Source organism: Falco cherrug, chromosome 10 (assembly GCF_023634085.1).
Source record: "Falco cherrug isolate bFalChe1 chromosome 10, bFalChe1.pri, whole genome shotgun sequence".
Lineage (NCBI taxonomy): Eukaryota > Metazoa > Chordata > Aves > Falconiformes > Falconidae > Falco > Falco cherrug.
In genome coordinates this window covers 24,389,952-24,411,815 of record NC_073706.1, presented here as the reverse complement: position 1 = coordinate 24,411,815, position 21,864 = coordinate 24,389,952, and the positions used below count along the sequence as shown (strand labels likewise).

The 21,864-nt window shown below is 37.0% G+C and overlaps 1 protein-coding gene across 9 annotated transcripts in view; it reads right to left on the bottom strand.

Moving 5' to 3' along the window:
- The window catches only part of METTL15 (methyltransferase 15, mitochondrial 12S rRNA N4-cytidine), a 95,018-nt gene that overhangs the window by 70,515 nt on the left and 2,639 nt on the right, over positions 1 to 21,864 (bottom strand). The window lies entirely within an intron of this gene.

Here is a 21,864-nt window from a genome sequence, read left to right as displayed (position 1 = left end):
AAAAAAATACTTTGTAAGTTTATGGTGCGTTTTATAGCAATTGTTTTCCATAGTGTCAAAAATCCCTACGGAGTTACTTAAAAAGTGAGTGACTGTCTTACTGTAGCTAAACATAGCCCCTCTAAAACAAGCAGCAACAAACACACAGTACATTTTTCAGTAATTAGAAATGCAGTGCTACTAAACTTCATAGAGCAGAGAAGATTTAATGACCTCGAATACACCGTAACTGGAGATGCTCATATTCTCATCTAGTATGCAGGTACAATACACTAATACATAATTAAAGAACAGGCAGTTACTGATTTATATTTATGTGAGATCAGCTTTACAAAAAGGAACATACTTCAGACTCACAGGCAATTAAAACCAGATTAATTTCCTACCACAAATATGAGTTCAAACTCCTAATAAGAACAGTATGACTTATCATTGACTTTAATACTCCCTATTACATTAATACAGCAATCAAAACATAGTACAGACCCAGAGAAAAATCCTGTAATTCACCACTAGCAAAAATGACAAGCAGAGAAACCTTGTAGAACTCTACATATATTTTAATATAAACCATCGATTACAGAAGGTACCTACTCTGCCCTTCAGAGCAAGTAATCGACCACCAGGAACTTCCAAGCTCTTGTGGAAACTCTGCAGCTGGTTCGATAGTGGTATAAGAAGTCTTAATCAGCAACACGTAATTATAGTAATAAAACATGTTTGAAGTGTCTGCGCTGTTGACATAAGTCACTGAAACAGTACATGCATCCACAATCTCTAGTCTGAACAAGTGTCCCTCCACTTCCTTTTTAAGGCAAAAAACATTCTCTATTGTATTATTGTGTATTTTAAATAACATGTGATGCTGGAAATCACAGAATACAACGGCACGACTAAGTCAAGTAATTTTTTATGGGTTTCTTTTGGGGGGGGGGATTTAAAAACAACAAACATTCAGCTGTTAATTACAAGTGCATTAAGAACATAATAAACTGCATTTTACAGTAAAGTTGTTAAACTAATTGCTTGCATTTCAACATGACAGTATAGATACTATCATAAGCCAAACGCTGGAAAGAGGTCGCATACCAAACTCTTCACTTTCTGACATTCTGTTTACAAACAAAGTAGCACCTGCGGCAGCGTGTTACAAAACGGAGCCGATTTTGCTCACCTCTTAATTACTACTGGCTGAAACAAGAAGCATAAAGCAACTATATCTAACTTAATTATACAGGTTAGTTATACATAGCAGTTGAATCAACCAGTTTAACACAGTATTAGTTTCGAACAATAAACAGGAACAATGCTACTTAACATGCTACTATCTGTGTAAAAAACATTTTAGAAATCCCTACAAATACACAGGAAATAAGACAGCTTTTATCATGAGAAAAGAGCGCCAACACAGAAAATACTTGCTCCCTGTTGTCTGTCATTTATTGCCTGCAAACAAATTGTTTGACTCAGTTTGCCGTAGTGATGCCTGTATGCCGTAATCATTTATTAGAGGGCAAAGGAATAATCATTAGCAAAATTCATGTGCTTTATGAACTGTACACACAGACAATACAGTTCTTTTGAAAAGAACTTATTATGTAACTTGAGACAAGACCATACAAATGACTGTGATTGTGTAAGAAAGACCATACAGATAACAGTAACAATTCCATGTAATTACACAGATTAGCAGTCATCGCCCTCCGAGCAAAGCAATTAAACACGTGTTAATTTTCAGGCGTAGCTTCATTTACCTCCAAAAGACTATTCATGGATTTAATGTTATGAAAGCCTTGAGTGCTTAGCTGTCTTGGAACCCACATGCACAGCTACATGGGTCTATTCATATTTTTTAGCTTTATCCTCCATTTCCATCCAAAAGTTAGTTGCACAAGAAGAAAAATTAAAGTTGTTATAATTCGGAATCCTCTCCTCCACAAGCAGAATCTGAGCAACAAAAAGCCCTTTTTGCATCTAGCTTTCCACACATTCAGTGCTGCTAAGCTCCTCCAGACATGAACATACCGTTACCCTTTGTTATTGCCTGCTGTTGCACCTGGAAGCTTGCACATACGTCCACTTTTCCTAGCAATATAATATTTTATACATTTACTTAACAGTTCGTTTAAGGAAGCTGAAAAATATCCAGTTTTGAAACACTAAGGAGTGGTATTAAGGTATTATGCCCACAAGAATCTGAAGTATATGCTTCAGAGTCTATTTGGACAAACTCCTACTTTCCTGAAATTTCAGATGACCCGGTTAATTAGCATTTTCCATTATAGGTAAGCATTTGTCAAAAATGACTGTGCAGGATTTTAAAATTCCACTCAAAATAACCTACTTCAAAAAAGAGCAAGTTCTTTCTATTCTCCAACCCCATTCCGCTTCCTAAAAAAATGTGAGGTATAAATTTAGCAATGGAAGAATTGTTTGAAGGTTAATTTTAATACTATGACTGCACTATTGACATTTGCTCCAGAAAGCATTAAATAATATTTAATTTAAAAGGCAGCATAAAGACTGGATGACCTGTTTCCTGTTGCTATGTTAAACGGTCCTCAGGTTTAAAATGAACTGGAGAGTATCAGGTAGGGAAACTGGAACAGGTCTCACCATCAGTATTCTTTACAGGTCCCAGGATGGAAGTAGCCTGTCAGTGTCACACGTATGTCTACGCTACAAAAAAATCACTACTGGTAATTCTTAAGAAGTCATGTCACTACCAGAAAATCCATATCTTGTAACATCCCAAGCTCTGAAAATTACTTTTGACAGCATCAGTGATCAGAAATTTTATTCTCAAGGACCTGCATGAAAGCAGCTCAGCGAGAACAGAACAGAGGGAGTATTTCACCCTACTCTCTATCCAACAGATACTGTGCTTCTACTAAAAAAGTGGCATGTCACAATGCAGAAACTACAAAGATCCTCTAGAAATTCCAAGCAATTTGATACAGCTTTTGTTGAAAAAAACCCAGGGAAAATAACTAGTTTTGAAACATACCTAAGAATGATGACTGCAAATCTCCACGCTACAGTAATACAGAGAACGCGCTCCACTTGGATGAAAAGACAACATGTACAGACACTGCAATTTAATTATCTGGTGGGAATGGAGATCAGTAAAGTCCCTTAACTAATAGGTAAGTTCTCCCAAGTCTTCCGGTCAAGACTTTTAACTAAGAATATAAACAGTCAAAAAGGCACATCTCTAAATGTAACAACAATGTAAGCCTGTTGAACTCCTGAAGTTTCACTGCATACAGGATCCCTTCACAGAAAAGTTAACACACAGAACGTCCCACCACCACACATCTGGTAGTTGCCACCAAACCAAAATATGAATAAAATTCAGAACTGAAAGCACTGAATCCAATGGGTACTTACACCAAAACTGGTCAATGGAGGAATATGCTGAACGTCACACAAACAAAAGACAGCAAAAGAGATTTATCAAGTAAATTTGTTGCATTTTTTAAATTACATTCACAAAAATCTAGGTTTCAGAACTGAGATTTAATGGTTGCTTCCAAAAGGAATCAAACAGGACATGTTCCCTGAATGCCACACAGGCTACCAGTATTGCAAAGGAGTCACGGAGACTCCTAAAACTTAAAAAATAGATTTTTAAAAAAACCTCAATGTTCATGCTCACTGATGTGAACAGCAGAATATGAACCCATGATTGGAGGTGATCAGTAAACTCCTAGAAGACACACTACAAGAATCCAGTTTGCACTCAAAAACAAGGGTTACATTTGTCCTCGGCTGCTCTGATCAAAGGAGAGGTAACCTGATAAAATTTTTTTTAGTAGGAAAGTTAATGTACAGATGTAATCCAACTTGTTAAATCAATTGCGTGTATTCCCTACTGTTATATTTCACTCTACAACCTCCTTAACTAGGATATGAATGTATATGCAACCATGTCGAGAAGAAATGATTTTTGAAGCACGATAGGTACATACATATTCAGGGATGGCACGTTCTCAGAAGTGTCACCCCAACAGGCATGGCTGGCTGTGACGTTCAAGCCTCAGGTGCTTCACAGAACAGTGGCAATGCAGAACGCCTGACCAAAAAAACTGGCATTACCATCATTTACAATTATTGACATGCTTTTACTCAAAATGTGTTTCATCAAAATTATCATATAAAGATTTTTAACTTAGTTCGATAAGGTAACTAGCAACTGTGAGCTCCATCTCCTAAAATAACAGTATGGATACACATTTGTTGTGATACGAATTACTGTTTTACACAACTGTTAATACTTACTTAAAATAATTGCATGGTTCATTCTGATAACTTGCCTCCTGTATTCCATTCTTGCTTTTAATATTTATATATTAATATACTATTAAAATAGAAAAAATCCTAATGCAAGCAATCTGATCTGCTGAGAAAAAAATAAAGACATTCCTAAACCACTTAGGAAAATTCCTTACAAAACCATAAATAACATGGGGCTAAGAGTATGTCTCCAAGTGTACTTACTGGATTGTTTGTTAGATTATTTTACCTATTACAGCTTCTGAAATTATTCTAAAATTGGTACCTTAATTGTCTCATGCCTCAATAGGTGCTAAAATTTATCTTATGGATTTTCTAAATGCCAGCTCCATCAGGCTCTGAGCACTTACTCTTGCCCACTCAGAGTCAGGTCAACAAGATAGAATTTTTGCATAACAGTTGCTGAAATGAAGTCTTAATTCTCTAATTATTCTATCAGCAGCCAAGACACTAACAAATATTTCCAAGACCAGTGTTTCTGACACCATTTAATGATTTAGCTGCCTGGAAGAACTAACTGATCTGACAGAAATTTTGTGCAACATTTGTAAAAGTAATCCATCTACCACTGCAAGGCAAAAACCATTCGCTGTAGCATGCAGTATGTCAATGCGCACAGAAGAGCCTCTAATTATTTCACTTAAATGATCTATTAAGTTATAGAGGAAAAATAATAGCTATTACCACCATTAGTTATTTGCTTGTGTTATAAAATAAAGCATTGTCGCACACAATTAAAAAGGCATGACTTTATTATTTAGCATATGTAAACATTCCTAAATATTTCCTCTAAAGCAAATGAAAGTCCCACTGCTGGTGGGACATTTCAGACTTCTGTACTAGAGATGCAGAAATCCCATTAACAGGTCAGAAATCTCATTTCTTCATCTTCAGTACTCCAGCTTAGAAAAGACTGACTCTGTCCAGCAATAACGTAACCCAGATAGGTTTGTACATTTTTATGTACAAATGTGGTGTGGGAAACTGGATAAGAAAACAGGAAACTATCACCATTTTAACTCTATATAATTCTTTTAACTCTGTAACCAAGATAATATGAGTAGCAATGCACTTGTCCAAGCAAGTGCCATTAATACTTTACAAAGGAATCACATCACAAACTTTACTAATAAAGATACTGCTTCTATTGTTACTGTACAAACCAGAATACAAGTTTCAAAATTAATGAGTTCAAATTCAAGCTACAAGTGTCCACCACAAAAATCTTCTCCTATATTTTCTGCATAGAGCAACAAAAGTTTAGCTGAAATAAAAGATTTTGATTTTATTCCATCTAGAAATTGCATACCTCCAAGTTTATTCTTCTCAGTGACTGTATGTACAGCAAGCTTTGCTTTAAATCTTTACTGCTTCTTTTAAACCAAAAAAGATGCTTTGAAATATGCTGCATTTTTCTCTTAAATAATTAATTTTATTGCTAGGATAAAAATTATTTTGGTGACCATACTCAAATCTTCACAAACTGATTAAACAGAACAAACAGCTACATGAAAAAGTTGCAGCCATAAACCTACCTAAAAATGTAGGTTGTTTAAAAACTTCAAATTATATACAAAATCGAGTTAATAAATACTTTGATAGAGAATAACAGTACTATCAGGGAAACAGGAAGAACTGCTAGAAAAAGAGGAACTGAATAAAATCAAGACAAAGATGACAAAGGAAAAATGCATGAAGGAGGAAATCCTACAGGAAGGAAGAAGGCTGGGAATGAAGTGCACCAGTAAGTCTTTGTTCGTAGGAGAAAGTTGATGTGAGGGAAATCTACAATCCAGAAAAACAAGAAAATCACATTCAAGGAACAAATTTCAGAGCTAAGTGAATGTTCATTTTGGAAAGAATAGAACACCTTCCGTCACTGCTGCTTTATATGAAGCTGGGCTTAGATGAGGACAAGAAGATAAGAAATGTGGAAAAGGAGTCCCTTAGGACACATCTCTCTGGTCCAATACAACAACCGAAGGCTCCAGCAATTTTCTGTAGAGGACTATTAACATTGCCTTTATACAGCTGTAGCAGATGGTATGATTCACTTATCTCAAAATACAAGAGCTCAGGGAACTTGATGATATTATCAGGCATCAAGTTAGAACAAATAAAAAAGCGCCTTTCATGTAAATATTGAAACTATGGATATCATGTTGCAGGGAGAGGGCTAATATTTAACGCATTTTTTAGAGACATCAAACCTGAAAAAATACTACGCCAGTAATATTACACAAACACAACCCTCAACCTTTTTTTTTTTTTTTCCCCCCTTCTCCCCCTCGAGGATGTCCTTAAACTACTGTCAGTGTTGAAGATAACGTATGGTAGAAAAAGAATTCTGTCTTTCCCCCTCCTGTTGGGTTTCCATTAGCACCTGCTGGTGGGCGCTGCCAGAAACTGGACACCTGGTCAGATACAATTCTGCTGGGAACGAGTACCATGTTACTGATGGTATTGCAATTTAGCAAGATCCCGAGATCTAGAGAGCTAAGGAGAGACAAAAAAAATGTTCAAGAGAAAAACATGGAAGCAAAACAACTTCTACCTTCTCAAGCCTCTAGAAAGACATTTCTTCACCAATCCCAGTTTCAGTACTTATCACATATGGAAGTAGCATAGACAGTTTGTGAAAGTTCAAAAATATTTTCTCAAAGGTTTTAAAAATAAGAAACTCTGTTGCACAGGCAGCCACCATCCATTCAACTTCTCACTCCTCAGTTCTCAGCTGGAGCAAGCAGGAGTCCTACACAAAGCCAACCAGGTGGGTTTTTTAATCATGCAAATGATTATGAAAAAAGAAAGACCAAACCTTGCTTTTCTCCCAAGACCCTGAGGTTGGTTGGTGGGTTGTTTGTTTTTCCTCCTTAAAGGAGGACAGACAGCTTCAAGACATGGCCTGTTCCCCCCCTGCCTCCCATATAGCTCTTTGCCTCCTCAAGCTGAATCACAGAAAGAAACACACACACAAAGGAGCTGAAGAACAGTAGGGAGAAAGGCTCAAACGATACTGGAAGCCACTTCCATCATCCAGGAACGATGGGCAGGCACTGGGGTAAAGAAAAGCCATTCATGATTATAAAACGGTTAAAACACACAAGATGAACGTCAGAAATGAAAACTAGCAAAACTGAAAATTAATCTGCAAATCAACACAAAAAAATGTATGGCTTCTTTAAGAAATTTTGCATAATGCTTACAAACGTTCAGGAGAAGTGAAAAAATATTCAGTGATAATAGGACAGTTCTTAATGAAGAAAACTTTAAAAAAAAAACCTCAAAGGACTCCAAACATCTATAAATCCACAGGCATGATAAAAAGCGTAATTACCAAATATGTGACCTAACAAGGGAAAAAATTCAAAGTGAGCACTATAAAAATCATAAAGAGGATAGTAAAAGATAATGGCAATGGCAGGTCTATTCAACAGAAACAAGATCTTAAAACACACAAATTTTAACAGCAAAGAACAATTAATGTAAGTTGCTAAGAACAAAATACTTCAGTGGGATGTCAATCAGTAACACAGAGCTGACAACTGTGCTTTAATTAAATTTGAGACTGTTACCAATTAGTTAGTCTAGAGCACTACAGGCTTCATGCTGCCTATGACTCAGTGCACTGACTCATCCAGTAAAACTTTTCTTACAGAAAAACTACCCAGGCACCCACAAGGATGCAAGATCAAAAGGAAAGTGGTTTCATTGACCTTCTTAGCAAAAGTCTTGTTTTAAATTTAGACGACTGAAAGTATATACTGACAACTGGTCAGATAGAGTTAAAACAATGCTCCTGAAATTCTCTCCTTCATAAACCTACTTCAGATAAACATCTCCAAAAACTCAAAATACAACTAATGCTTTAGCTGAAGCAGCAGATTTTAAAGCTGTTTTATGAGCTCTCAAGTAGCATTAATTATTATTAATAATATATCTATCATTTCTTCATTGAAAGATCCTATTTTCTGCAGCAGAGAGTCCTGACTGATTTTAACAATTGGAGGCTGAAACTTTTCCATATCAGAAGTTAAGTCTTCAGCTGACTGGAGGCAGTGGGAAAGGGTGACAAAACTCTTAAGGCACTTTCTGTTTAGGCAAAAAACATGTCTGCTTAGATTTTAAAATTACAACAATTCTACTATTGCAATAAGCAGTAATGGCATTTTCAAGTTCTGAAATAAACGGGAGGATAATCCTGGATGAAAGACTCCTATTGATATTCTCATGGACTTCCAAAAACATTTAGATTGAAAAGCAAGATGTCTCTCCCAGATTTTCTTTGTGAATGCCCAGGCTATGATGCCTAAGCTGCCAAGCACAGGATCTCAGAAAAGGAAAGCTGTCTCTCTTGCTCCCTGAGATTCTGCTCCGATAGTGCCGACACAGAGGGAGCAAATAAAGAGTGGGTGTGAGGTGTCCAGACCCAAGACAGACAACCAGTTGAGCAGCAGCCCTACAGGGTGTGTACAAACATCTCAGTGCTTCTCAGAACACCGGGCTGCTCGCTGTCATCTAGCTGTACACTGGCGCGGCAGCCATGGGCTGGATCCACTTGCTTATTCACCTGAAAACCAACTGCAAGTACATGGACAGTTCCAGTGTGAGCTTGTTCCTTGGCTGCACAATCAGCAGAGCGAGAGGAAGCAAGAACGTATATCCAGATAGCAGCATGTGCAGCGCAATTTCAGACCTGTTAGGCCATATGATAAGCAGGACCAGACAAACTTGGCAAAGAACTCAAGAGCTGTATTTTAAGCCTGGAGCAAAGGCTGGAACAGGTAGGCTCCTGAGGGTTATCATGAGCGTGCACATAGCAATTAAGAGAGAACCTTCAACTAAACAACATTTTCCCCAGAACCTACACTGGGACCTACAAATCTCAGTATTTAATTTTTACCAATTGAAAAGGCTGTAACTTCAACATAACAGGCATATTGCATCTCCTCACAGCAAAGTCAGCAAATGACAGCCTCCCAAAGGTCGGTACTAAAGGTATGGTTTCACAAGATGTTAAGCATTGGGAGAGAGGGGAATGAAGAAAGAAAAAGAAAAAAATAAAGAAAATAAAGGAAAAAAGAAAGGAGCAATTCTGCACTATTTTCTCCTGTGCAAGTCTTCCCTCTTTCTAGTTCACTTCTCCCAGCACCGGTGGCTTACTAGGTACTTCCATATGCCAATTGAACTTAAGAGCATGGCATGGAAAACCAATACAGAAGAAAAACCTGTATTGTTTTCTACCCTATTAGTGTTCAACGGATGTGCAGAACAGTCAGGGAGGGACAGGAGGATACGGAGATGAGATGCACGGGGAGCAGGGAAGGTGGACTTGCCCCCTTCAGGGGCAACAAGACATTTCACTGGCTTACTTGTTCAGCCCGGCTCTTCCAGAAAGCCCTGTGGAAATGAATCAACCACTTCAACTGCAGTTTTCTTTCCAAAAGCAAAGCGACATTGGAAATTGCAGTATCCAACACAGTAATTAAGAAATGCACTCAGCTGACAGATGAACACTGGAACTTCTGCCACACAGCTTGTGCGTGACTCTCAGGAGGTCAGTACACCAAGCAGGTAGGTCAGAATACTGGTCCTCATATTTCTGGCTGTAAAACTCAGGAACTCTAGATCTGCTTGCCAGATACACTGTCACCTCAACAACTGCAAATGGATGTCACTCCAATGTCTTTCAAAGCTCTAAACCAAATGTGTAACTAAAAATGTCACCCTCTCTGAAAAAGCAGGAAAAGGGGCGTTTCTGCTTGGGCACCCAAAGCATAATTCTGGTACTGATGCCTCGAATGAGTTCTGCAAAGTAGAAGTAACAGTACTGTGCTACCTTACAGGACAGCTGCAAAGATAAATTCTGTGTAATTAACGTGAATGAATGAATTTACCTAGGAAGACAATCTGTGAGGAACCCAAATGTAGTAGCGATATAATTCAAGAGACAAAAATCTGAATTGAAAGCGGAGTTTGAATAGTGAACAGCATGTAAGACATCTCCGTGTACCAGAACAAAACAGAACAGACAGCTCATTCACCCAGCACTGTCTGGCTATGCCAGCTTTAGCAGGCCAGTGGAAGAAGATTCTCAAAGGGCAGAACAACTGTTTTGTCTGAGATCCTACACATGTGCCAAGGGGATTTACTCCAGACCATTTCTACTTTGGTTCTTCAGGCCGAGTATTTATTCACAGTTGGAGCGCAAGGTGCATTCTCAGAGTCTGTCTCCTGCCTTAATCTGAAGGAATCCAGTTTGTGCACTGCAATGTGAACCATCTGCTTCAAGCAGGGACAACCACTACACCCTCTCAAAAGCAGATTCTTTACTCAAGGACTGAAACACTAACGCTGATGAACCCTCTACTGTGCTAAAAACAAAATGGGATTTTTAAAAATAAATTTTTTAAATGTAATTATGTTTTAAAACTTATTTTTAAAATATTTTCCAAAGGAAGCTCACAAAATATAGAAACAATCGATGAAATCTGGGAAATATTTCAATGCCACACTTGTGATAACGCAACAATTCAGCTATCCTCTGCGGCATTATTAAAACTTTAAAAATTGGAAAACAGAGGACATAAAAAGTATGTCATGCCAAAGTGCATTTTTCATATATTTAGTAATTTTTTTAAATACTTATACGATGCTGCAGTCAACTTCATTTCTCTTGGTAGAGTTAAGATTGCTTAACAACTACAGGCCACTGTGTAATGCAAATTTTATATGTCTGTATCTGTACAAACAAGACTTGTCAAACCATAAAACAATGGTGGGATCAGCAGTTATACAGTCTTGACTTTAAAAGGAAAAAAGAAGTACTTTTTACACAATTGCTGTAAAAAAGAGCTTTCTTATTAACTTTTCTACTATAGCAACTACAGAAATCCAGAAATACTGTAGAAAGTCATCTTAAGCACTACTTTTCTTTCTACAGGCCAAGAAAGCTGTTAACATATTTTTTCCTACAAAAGTCTAGTGTACTTAGTGTTTCTCCATGTTATACCAATGTTATAAACTGTACTATGTTATAAATTGTCTGTCATGAATAACCATTTAACCTATTTAACCCATCCTCAAAACACCTGAAGAAATTCTTAAACCAAATTTACAAAAATTACAGTAAATTTTAATGTCTCACCAAGAAGTAGGCCAAATCTTAATTACCTGAGAGTGTCTGCAAAATTCTTCAAAAAAGGAAACCCAACCATATCATCTCACCATGATGAAATAGTCCGAGTAAGTCTGCAAATATTTTGTAACTCCTTACAGTATTACAATGAATCACATCTTGGACGTTATCCTAAATGATCTGTGCCATGAGGGAATCCTGTTAGTGTTATAAAGTATTTGTATACTAGAAAACTCTTTCTAAAGAAAATAAAAGTATTATAATATTGAGGAAAAACCCACACACAACGAAGTGCTGGTTATGGGCAAGTAAGAGTTTACTACTTCAGAAATAAGTGGTTTACATTCTAAGAAGGGCTTTTCAACAGGATACCATTTCCCAAGGTCACTGTCATCTTTACACCTTTCCTAGTTAACTGTTAGCTTATAAATTAAAGGCCAGCAAAGAGGTCTGCCTTCAGTCCTCCTGAACAATTACTTATCTACAGTGTTCTTTAAAAAAAATAAAAAATCCTCTCTAACAAAATCTACACTATGTACGCTCAGACTTCACAACTGCAATACTGCTGGGTTTAGAGAACAGCGTCTGTGAAAACTTACAAAATGTTTAATCAGATCGTATTTCTAGAACTATTATAATTCCAGAATTATTTTTGCTAGAGCAAAACTATTGATAAAAAAATTTATCCATGTCAGTTTTTTCTCCATGATGTTAGAAATTCAGTCACCAAAATACTAGCACATAACAGAATTCTCCATGAGAAAACAGGAATTTTTTTCTCTCTCCTCTTTTGCTCTGTCCAGGGGTGCACTTACTCCTCTGCCGGAGAAGTGACATTCGTTGAAAGAACACACCTCATGCAAGCTGAAAGATGTGCAGCTTCTCAAAGTCAAGGACTTTGGACTAATCTTGAAAACCAAAGTCTAACTACCTACCCCTGATTATTTCCAAAGCATGTATCTAGCAGTTTAAATTATTATACTTCTCAGTTCTAAGCACTGCTTCTTCAGTTGACTCAACATGTGGCTTATGATGGATAAAACTTTGCACCCCTCCCCATTTATCCCAAATCTGTTTACTGCACCTATCACTATGTCCTATCTAATGCATGCATAGATCCACCATGGAAAGGATTTTCTTTTTATTTTTGCACAACTGAAGAATTTTTCTTGGCTTTCTGTTAAACACACAAAAATTAAAAAGGCATACTTGTTTTATATGCCTGCCAAAAGGCAGGGCTTGTAAATTTTTTTAAATAAAACAGACCATTAAAAAACATTTGTACAGTGAGACATGCTATGTAAGTTGGTTACTCATGGGATCGCAACAGATATGTTAGTACAGAAATCTACTTTTAGAGAAATGCTGGAAGGGTTTTAATATTTCTCTAAATAAAGAAACTGTACACACTCGAAGTCACAGCTGGAAAAAATTATTAAAAGGTATACCTTGCTGTTATTCATATGCAAGTAAGAAAAATTATCCTAGAACTAAGAAAATGAGAGGTCAAAGACAGTCCAAGATATTCTTGCACTTTTATCAAGATATTTTTATACTACTGCAATTTACTAAGAAATATTATTTAGTCTTTAGCACACTAATAACCTTTCCTCCCTCTTATGAAAATTTAAAATATTTCGCAAAGATATTCAGTTTTATAAGGTAAATCAAACTTACCTGGTTTTAAACTAAGGAGTATCTACGTTGATTTTTAATAATTGTTTTAAAACTATTGACTCACAGAAGGGAAAATACGACAAATCTAGAGAACCACATACTGCACACAATCACTTAGAAACTCTGAAGTCCCTACCTCTCATTCCTAAAAAGTTACAATTTGAATTTGCATTCACATTCTGTTACTTCTAAGAGGAACTCCAAAAATGAAAGATGACTTTCTATTCGAGAGTATGTTCTAATGTCATCTCAACTTCAATCAGTAACATATTACCCATAAAATGCTGCTCTAATACAAAATCATTTAACGATGAAAAAAAAAGGAATAAAAAACCCCACTTCTGAAAATACAAACATCTGTGACAAAAAGCAGTCAAGGATACCCTGTGGAGCAAAGCAGTCATTCCAAGCTTCCCTGCAGCAAACTTCAAAGTGTTGAAAACAGATGCAAGGTAAATAAGCTTTCCAAAACTCTGCACCTACTACCAAAAAGGGGATGTTGATGACACTGCTATGAAATGTATGAGCAGCTACACTGTACAGATTAAGCCATAGATCTACAGAGGCACAATTCCCATTCAAACCTTGCTCAAGTGTATAAAAGCTGAACTCATCAGCGAAAACATTATGAAGGGATTAAAGGGTCTTATGCCTTATGACATCACCTGCCAGAAAATAAAGACAACCAGAAAAAAATAAATCTTACACCACACAAACCATTTTTTCTGGTATCTACTAGAGATAAGAGAAAGAAGCAAACAAAGTACACAGTGGGAAAAAATGTTGTTGCAAGCAAAAACTATCTATCAGTACCTTCTATACAGTACCTGCCTTTCATCTATGTAAAAAGTCATTACACATAATTTATAAAAATAAGGACTGATTGGTAGAACATAATTGGACTGTAATTTTTTTCCCCAAAAGCACCTCTGAGAGAGTATGAAATTATTAAAAAAGTTGTTGTTTACACTGCAACTCTAACAATCTACATGACAAAAAGAAACCGAAATAAATAGTTGGTATTTTGTAGGAAAACAACCTTCCCACATAATGGATGAAGTACACCATAAAATGATTTTCTAGACAATACAACCTAATGCAACCATTATTACCCATTTTTCACATTCATCCCATCGGGACACCAAGAGAGTATCTAAATCATACTAGTATACAGCTGAAATACCTGTAAGATCCCTGACTAGGTCTGCATAGTCAAGCATTTTAGTAACTTGCATTCTCTATCAACCATCTCTTCATCATTCCACACAAAAAGGAAGAAAAAAAAAGCCCGTTATGAACGTATTTTGAAGCACCCATCAATCATAATCACTCAACAGTCTCTAAATGAATTTCAAATATGTTTTCTTCACAAGGGTTCAGTTTTCTGATTACAGCCAAAAACGGAACAGCAATTTTATAGGCAAGATACTCCCTTCTATACTTAAAAAAACAGCTTTTGGATTAAAACATTTGAAAAAGCATTCTACCTCGTTATTGTTTTGACGACTTCACTTATTTTCTAAAACTGCGTATCTTCATTTGTGATCTTGATTCTACAGAACATATTGGAATACTTCACCTGTAAACACCTACAATTTCTGTAGATGTTTAAATTTAAACACCTTAGAACACATGACAGCTTTCTCAGTCATCGATTGTAGGTCCTTCACAGAAGCCTGGAAAAAGCCCATTCACTGGTGAACCACCCCCATCCCTCACATCCAGAAGCAAACGGAGCTGCGTCCCAGACCCTCTAGTATATGCCAAATGGCATTCCTTGCATAGTGTGAAACCTGCCAGCCAAACGCTGGAACACCCAGGAATATATCTGGGAGCAAAGTTTTTCAATGCAGACAAACAAGCCCCTTCCCCCTTCCTGCTCAGATCAGAGGCAAAAGAAACAAAAGCCACCACCACCTGCCTTTGTCACCTGCTTTTAGACAGCTCTGGCAGGCCTTGCTTCAGGATGCATTATTTACTTTACTCATTTTCCTAAGAGTAATGTTGTCTGGAATTAGATTTAATGACATTATGACTCAAGCATGCGATTATTAACATTTCCATAGGAAATTAAAATTTCAGTATCTGAATGACTTCAGCTAATCACCAAACTTAGCAAGAAAGAGATGATTTCCTCAGCTACTTCAGAAGAAACTTCTTTCCTCAATTGTAACTGAGGAGATACTTAAGCTGCAATGAAATTTTTACAAAGGCTCAACTGAAGATCTAATCCATTCCTTAGTATCTACGGTTAGCCAACCCAAAAAAGCCATGTTTTCGATAAGTCTAGGCTGCAAGGTACCTACAGCAATTTGACATTAGAGAATACAGCTTTTTATAAAGAGGGAGCCTGAAACAATTAGTTGAGTAGTGATCAGAACAGAATTATTAGAAAACTATTCTCCCAAGCTGCTGAGCAACAGAAAACACTACTGGAATGAAGATGATGTGCTCAAAAACTCTGGGAAGAAGAAAAAACGTATTTGAAAAAAAAAAAAAATCAGACCATACATTTGAATGACTTCAGATACATGTTAATTTTAAACATCACATCTGGTAGTTTAACATTTAATTATCTCTCTATGCAGAACAAGCCTGTGCAAAGGTACTCACAACAGGATTACCTTGAACAGAAAGACAAGAAAGGAAATAAAAACCCTGCAGATATTTTCCATACTCCAATTGTGATCTTAAACTCCTAGTAATATTTTGTATGGTAGAAAAAGTCTGTATTTCTGTTTGCAAACTCAAATTCAAATATTTAATAAGAAAGCTTAGCCAAAAGGCTGACTAAATAAGACACACAGTACTAGATGGGGAGGAAATGAGTAGCTACATATATTAATTATCACCCTTTCCGCGATCACAGGCTCACTCAAGTTAAAATTTAAAGGGCTTAGATTACTTTCTGGTGAATTTTATTAGTTTTCCCCAAGAGGTGCAAAGACTAATGCTGTCACAACAGAAAAGGAGAGCATATACAGCGTCATTACAAGCTGAGTCACCCAAAAGCATTGAATCTGGCTTTATTATAACACAGCATCTTAAATAGTCTCCTGAAGCACTATCATTTGTTATGCGATACAGTGGTAACAGCAAGCTAACCCAGTATTACAATAAAATGAAATCTGGCGCATCTGCAGAGTTGCTCTCAGTAGGCAGACCAAGTTCCCTGGCTGGTCTCTTTGGAGATAGCAGCTGCAGACTTCCCTTCCTCTACTGCAATAAAGATGCAGAACAAAGTTGGTGAGAGCTGTTGCCTTGTTGATGCTGATGGTAACATTTTGATATGCCTGCTGAGAGCCTTGCTGCAGCAGGTGGGAAGAAGAGGTGGTCGGGCGGATGTCCAAGAATTACAACCAAAAGATTCTTCCCTGTGCAGCTGTAGCCATCAACTTATTCTTCCCCCCGTCCAAGCTTTTTAGTTACTTTCACTCTCAAGAGCAACATCTTGAAGTATAAATGTGCACAATCTGAAGGGACTTTTTCACCGTGCCTCATCTGTACCTTGCCATCATTCAGATTCCATACATGGGTATTTTTCATGTCCTGGTACTACAGTCTAATCACACAGCGAGTATAAGCTTCAAAACAGAGAACAGTTGTGCAGTACTCTAAACGGTATGTGCTTAAATTCTTCTGCCATTAGGGAAGACATCATCAGAAGACAGCAAAGCAAGAAACTTCAGATAGCAAAATGCATGAGTGGGCTTTCTCTGCCCCCTCACCTGACAAGCTGTTCATGAACACCATCTCCTGTCTTGTTCTATGCCTTGCCTCCTTCTTCCCTCTCTCACCTTGTGATGGAACTCACCCAGACATAGATACTGTAGATCTGGTATGACTTTTGCTAGCATTGCATCGTTAAGTAACACTCTTTCTACCCTGCTACTTTTTTATTTAGACTGCTTGTCACAGCAGAGGACAGCTGGTTATAAGTTAAGGAACTTAAGCGAATGGGGTCTGGTTTTCCAAATCCCCACACAGACACTACCATTGAAAAAAACGATAATATTATTACTTTTAATAGTAATAGACATATGGGGGACTACCTTGTGCACATCTTAATCGAAACCTTTTTGAAAGTATTCTGAAAGTGTTCTCCATTTAATGAACTACCTTCACATACTAACTGTACCCAAAAATCCCTTTCAGAGTATGATTTTAGCCAAATATTTTAAACAGTGCACTCTATCTCACAGGATTCCATCTAACAAAGTTTCCTATTACACACTGCAGAAAATTAACGCACTTTGCATATATATGCACTCTATGTACATTTTACTACACATCTCCTTACACAGCTGTGATCTTAAAGCTGGTTAGTCTCTTTTATAAATTCAGAATATACACAACCAGGAAACTGGGCAAGACAAAGAGTGACTGAAAGGGTACACAGAAGCTATATGATCAGCTGAAATACCTCAACATCCCTCAGTAACGCTACAGTATCATGGAAAAAAGCATGTTCTGTAATACCCAAAATATTGTCAGAATTTCTCTGTATTAATGTATTTGCCTCTTGCAAGTTCCAGTATCTGTCTTCCTATTCTACAACAGCTTGTACTTATCACCATATAAATCACTGTGCTGCTGCTACAGATAAATTAACCATACAATTTGCATACAGACAGATACCTTCGGCATGCTTCCCACAAAAAAACCAAGCCATATAGTTGTTTCTACAATAAAGAATGCTATATAAATCACTTGCTTTATGTCACCTACTATCCTTCTACAAGTCCAGTGGAAAACAGGCTAAAACAACACAGTTACCATATCCACGGAGCACTGTGCTTTTCCAAATGAAGTATTTCAGTGTTTATCTCATGATATAATTAATATTCCATGCCAAACTTGGCTTTTTGGTTGCATGCTATGAAATACTTCATACAACTTGAGAACACAGAATTCATTTTTTCCAGGTCCCTTTTCAGTTCCTGTTTATCTTGGACACCCTGCGGAAAACCTCAATTGTGAGAGCCTTTAGCGTAAATGGGTTGTTCCAGTTACGAACTATTTGCAGATGGCTTTGGAAGTACTACGGTGAGTACGCTGGTCACCAACATAGCCACATAACTGTTTATACCCCGTGATACTTGGAAACCTCTCACAAAACAGAAGTCCAATCTGCAGGGTGCTGTACAGAGAAAGGTTATTTTTGTCCGTAAGAGTTTACACTCAGTGTAAGGCAGAAAAGAAAAAGGAATACTGACATATGGACAAGGATATAAGGAAACTAAGACAACAATTTGAGTCCAATAGACTCTGCTTTTGCACACGAGCAGTCTACTTCAGCTTCCTTTGAGCCTCATCCATTATTTGACTAACTAGCTCTGGGGAATAGGAAGGATACTCCTGATCAACAACATCCAACAGTGGCAACAGAACTTCAGGAGATGAATGGCTACTGTCTTCAAACTAACTGCAGAGCTCATGAAGCACTTCAGTGACAGAAGACCAATGTTTGACTGTTAGCAACATATTATGCTTCCTCTTGTTATTTTGCAAGGCCACGCTCACACTCAACTCTCAGCTAAAAAAGCAGCATTTGACATGTGGATACATGAAAATAGTAGCTACCCTGAGAACAACGCAGTACATACCTGAAAGACTGAAAGGTAAGCTCACAGCAAAGCTAGGCGTTTTTAATAAATACCTGTCTCTCTCTAGAAGCTAGATACCACACAGTATTTCCAAGACAAAGAGGACACCCCCTTCAATGAAAGCTGTGTGATAAAAACAGTCCAAATAATTTTATGACGAATCAAAGAGGTTACCTCCACAAGAAGCCCCAGTTAACTCAAGAAGAAGTCAGACAAAATCTGTTCGGGGAAAATTAACTACCTGAATTTTTTAGACACAAATTAACATAATGAGATAAAAAGATCATCTGATATGGACTGTTTCTGATGAATCACCTAAACACTGGAGAAAACTGAATGGTCTCATTCATTCTTTCTCACCTCAGGTTTGTCCACCTACCATTTAATTTACAGATATTAAAAAAAGCTTCCAGAACTATCATAAAGCAAATAATACTCCAAGAGCTTACTGTATCTCCATTTTAGTCTATTCCAAATCACATTTAACACAAAACCATAGATGGCATCAGATTACAGGCTTCCCCATAAAATCTGAGTAGGGTATAATAGTTTTTTGTTCTAGTTGGGAGTTTAAATATAAATATACACAGAAGTGTTCTGTTTGTGCTGGAGCATTATCAAAACAGTTTTCCAGAGCTCTGCAACCATAAGAACCTTTGCTGTAAGACCCCCAGAAGAATAATTAAAACTTCAAAGTTTCATCCTCTGGCGTTCATACTCGAATCCACTGCTAATGAAATTCTTCTTCAGATCTTTATAGGCTATGATGTGAAAAAGAGCCACATCTCTAGTTAAAAGGTGACTATTGTAAAAGGAAAAATAGGAAAAAGTAGGGTGAAAATTGGGAAAACATGCTTCTGGATGCCCAAAGACATTCATTCTGAAAATCTGCTGGGTTCTTCACTAACTTTAAAGTTTAAGAGAACTGAGAAAACTCAGGCTGCCCAGACAACTGCAGATACATTGGCCAAGTATGCATAAAGAACACTAGAGGACTGAGAAGACTAAAATGTAGTTTAGTCAATACAGTGAACTTAAAGAGGAAATTACTTGTGTGTGGATTTACTGCAACAGATTTTTCACTGAGGATAAGTGAGGTAAATCAGTAAAACCTAGTTTGTACAATGTGCTTCAACGACAGGACCGCTACAGGGACTTTGTAGAAACAAGCTCTAAGGCAATAAAAAAAAGATTCAAAGAAAGGTCAGTGGAAATACTATTGGTTAAACCTCTGAAAGACTCCACAAAGGAGACAGTCAATAAGAATATTCAGTAGGAAGGTACTAACATCTTTATCTCAGCTGCGACTCACTCTTAAGTAATATCTATTTTCTTAGGAACCGCTATAAGTAAAATGAAAACCCCATTCGCTGACTAAAACCATAGGGAGAATGTTGTCTTTCTAACTGGATTTTCTTTTTATTGGCAACTCCTTGTCCTTGTCCTAGAACACAAGCAATAGAGGCCCAAACCAGCTTTTTTATAAGAACAAATGTAACCATGTTAAAGCACAGCAAAGGAAATCTTCACGTGCATAGGAGAGAGGAAAGCAGAAAAACAAAAAACAAAATCAGAACATTACTTTCCCTGCCCACAAAACAAAGAAAGTGTTCATGGACTTCCAGTCATGACTATGACCTTAAAAATTAAATTGATACAACAGTCCCAGTTGATATCCATGTTAACTGAAACTGTACCAGCGTTCATGTGAGAAACAGTCTCAATCTTTCTTCAAAATTTCACTGATGCTTACTCTAGCAAAACTCCGTTGCCACATTACATCCTTTTGCACAGTACTTATTTTCAAAACGTCAGGCTTCAGAAAGTAGTGCAAATCTATGATTTATCTGGCTTAAAAATAAAAGAAAAACGGAAGTGCTGTTTTAATTTTCAGTTATGCTAAACAGGTTAGCAATATTATAACTGCTTCTGTTCAAGGTAACGCATGTGCTCTCTTCTATCTGTCATTAGCGGTTCACCACTGGTGTAGAAATCTGCAAAACTACGTATACACAGACCTGAAAAAAATCCCACCCCAACAATAAGCTATTTTAAATTCATAAATATTTTCGTTATCAAAAAGCCTTTAGTGACAACAATAGTTACTCTCCACGGTTTATAACAACAAACAGAGTTTCTTCTGCAAGTTATGTTGCCAAACCAATTCTGTTATATCAACACAGTTTAATAAACAATCACTTCAACAGCCTCTTCTTATTTAAGTAGAAAATTACACAGCTGTTGGACAATGATGGTTTAGAGTAAAAATAAAACAAACACACACACTTTGAACAATCCACTACTTCATGTATCATTTCAGTCTTTGTAGTGAAACAACACACTGATAAGCCTACATTAATAAGATTCTATGAAGGTAACAAAACCCACTAAAATCACAGATGAAAGCACCTGAAATGGGAAAATCATTCAAGCATTTAAGTTGTATAAGAAATCCTTTCAACTTAGTATTGTGTTTAAGATCCCTACACAGTGAAAGAGTTTTCATGTGATCATTTTTGTAAAGGGAGCATGTAACAGAATACTTACACTGCATACACCAGCACAACATAGATGTATCAACACTGCAGCGTAGAGACCTGAGCTAATCCAGTTACCAAAAGGAATCTACTCACAGTACTGTAGCCAAGACAGACAACTTGCAATACTTCCATGTTATTGATGGTAAACAATTTCTGGTACCATACACAGTCATTTTATAACTACAGTACACCACATTATCAGCGTAAGCATATCCTTAGGAAATACAGTGCCTCAAACCAAGTGAAACCATGGAAATAACTGTCTCAGAGCAAGCTATGATGATGATTTTTAAAACTTACATACTTACTACCTCTTACACAAATGGAAGAAAGCTCTTCACAAATTGTTGATGTAACCATAGATGAGAACTCCCTACTGCTACATTAACAATTAACATAACCCTACAGTACACAAGAGCAATCCAGAAAGACAAGCACAAAAGCAAGAGATTATTCAAATACTTATTACAGTTATAACAAATACTGCTTATTTGGGGATTCAGGCATACAGACAGGAGATTTTTATTTTGAATACAGAGCCTTTAACTGCAAAACATTCAGAATCTTTAAAAGGTGCAACTGCTTCTTGAAGAACATCCCTTTATTC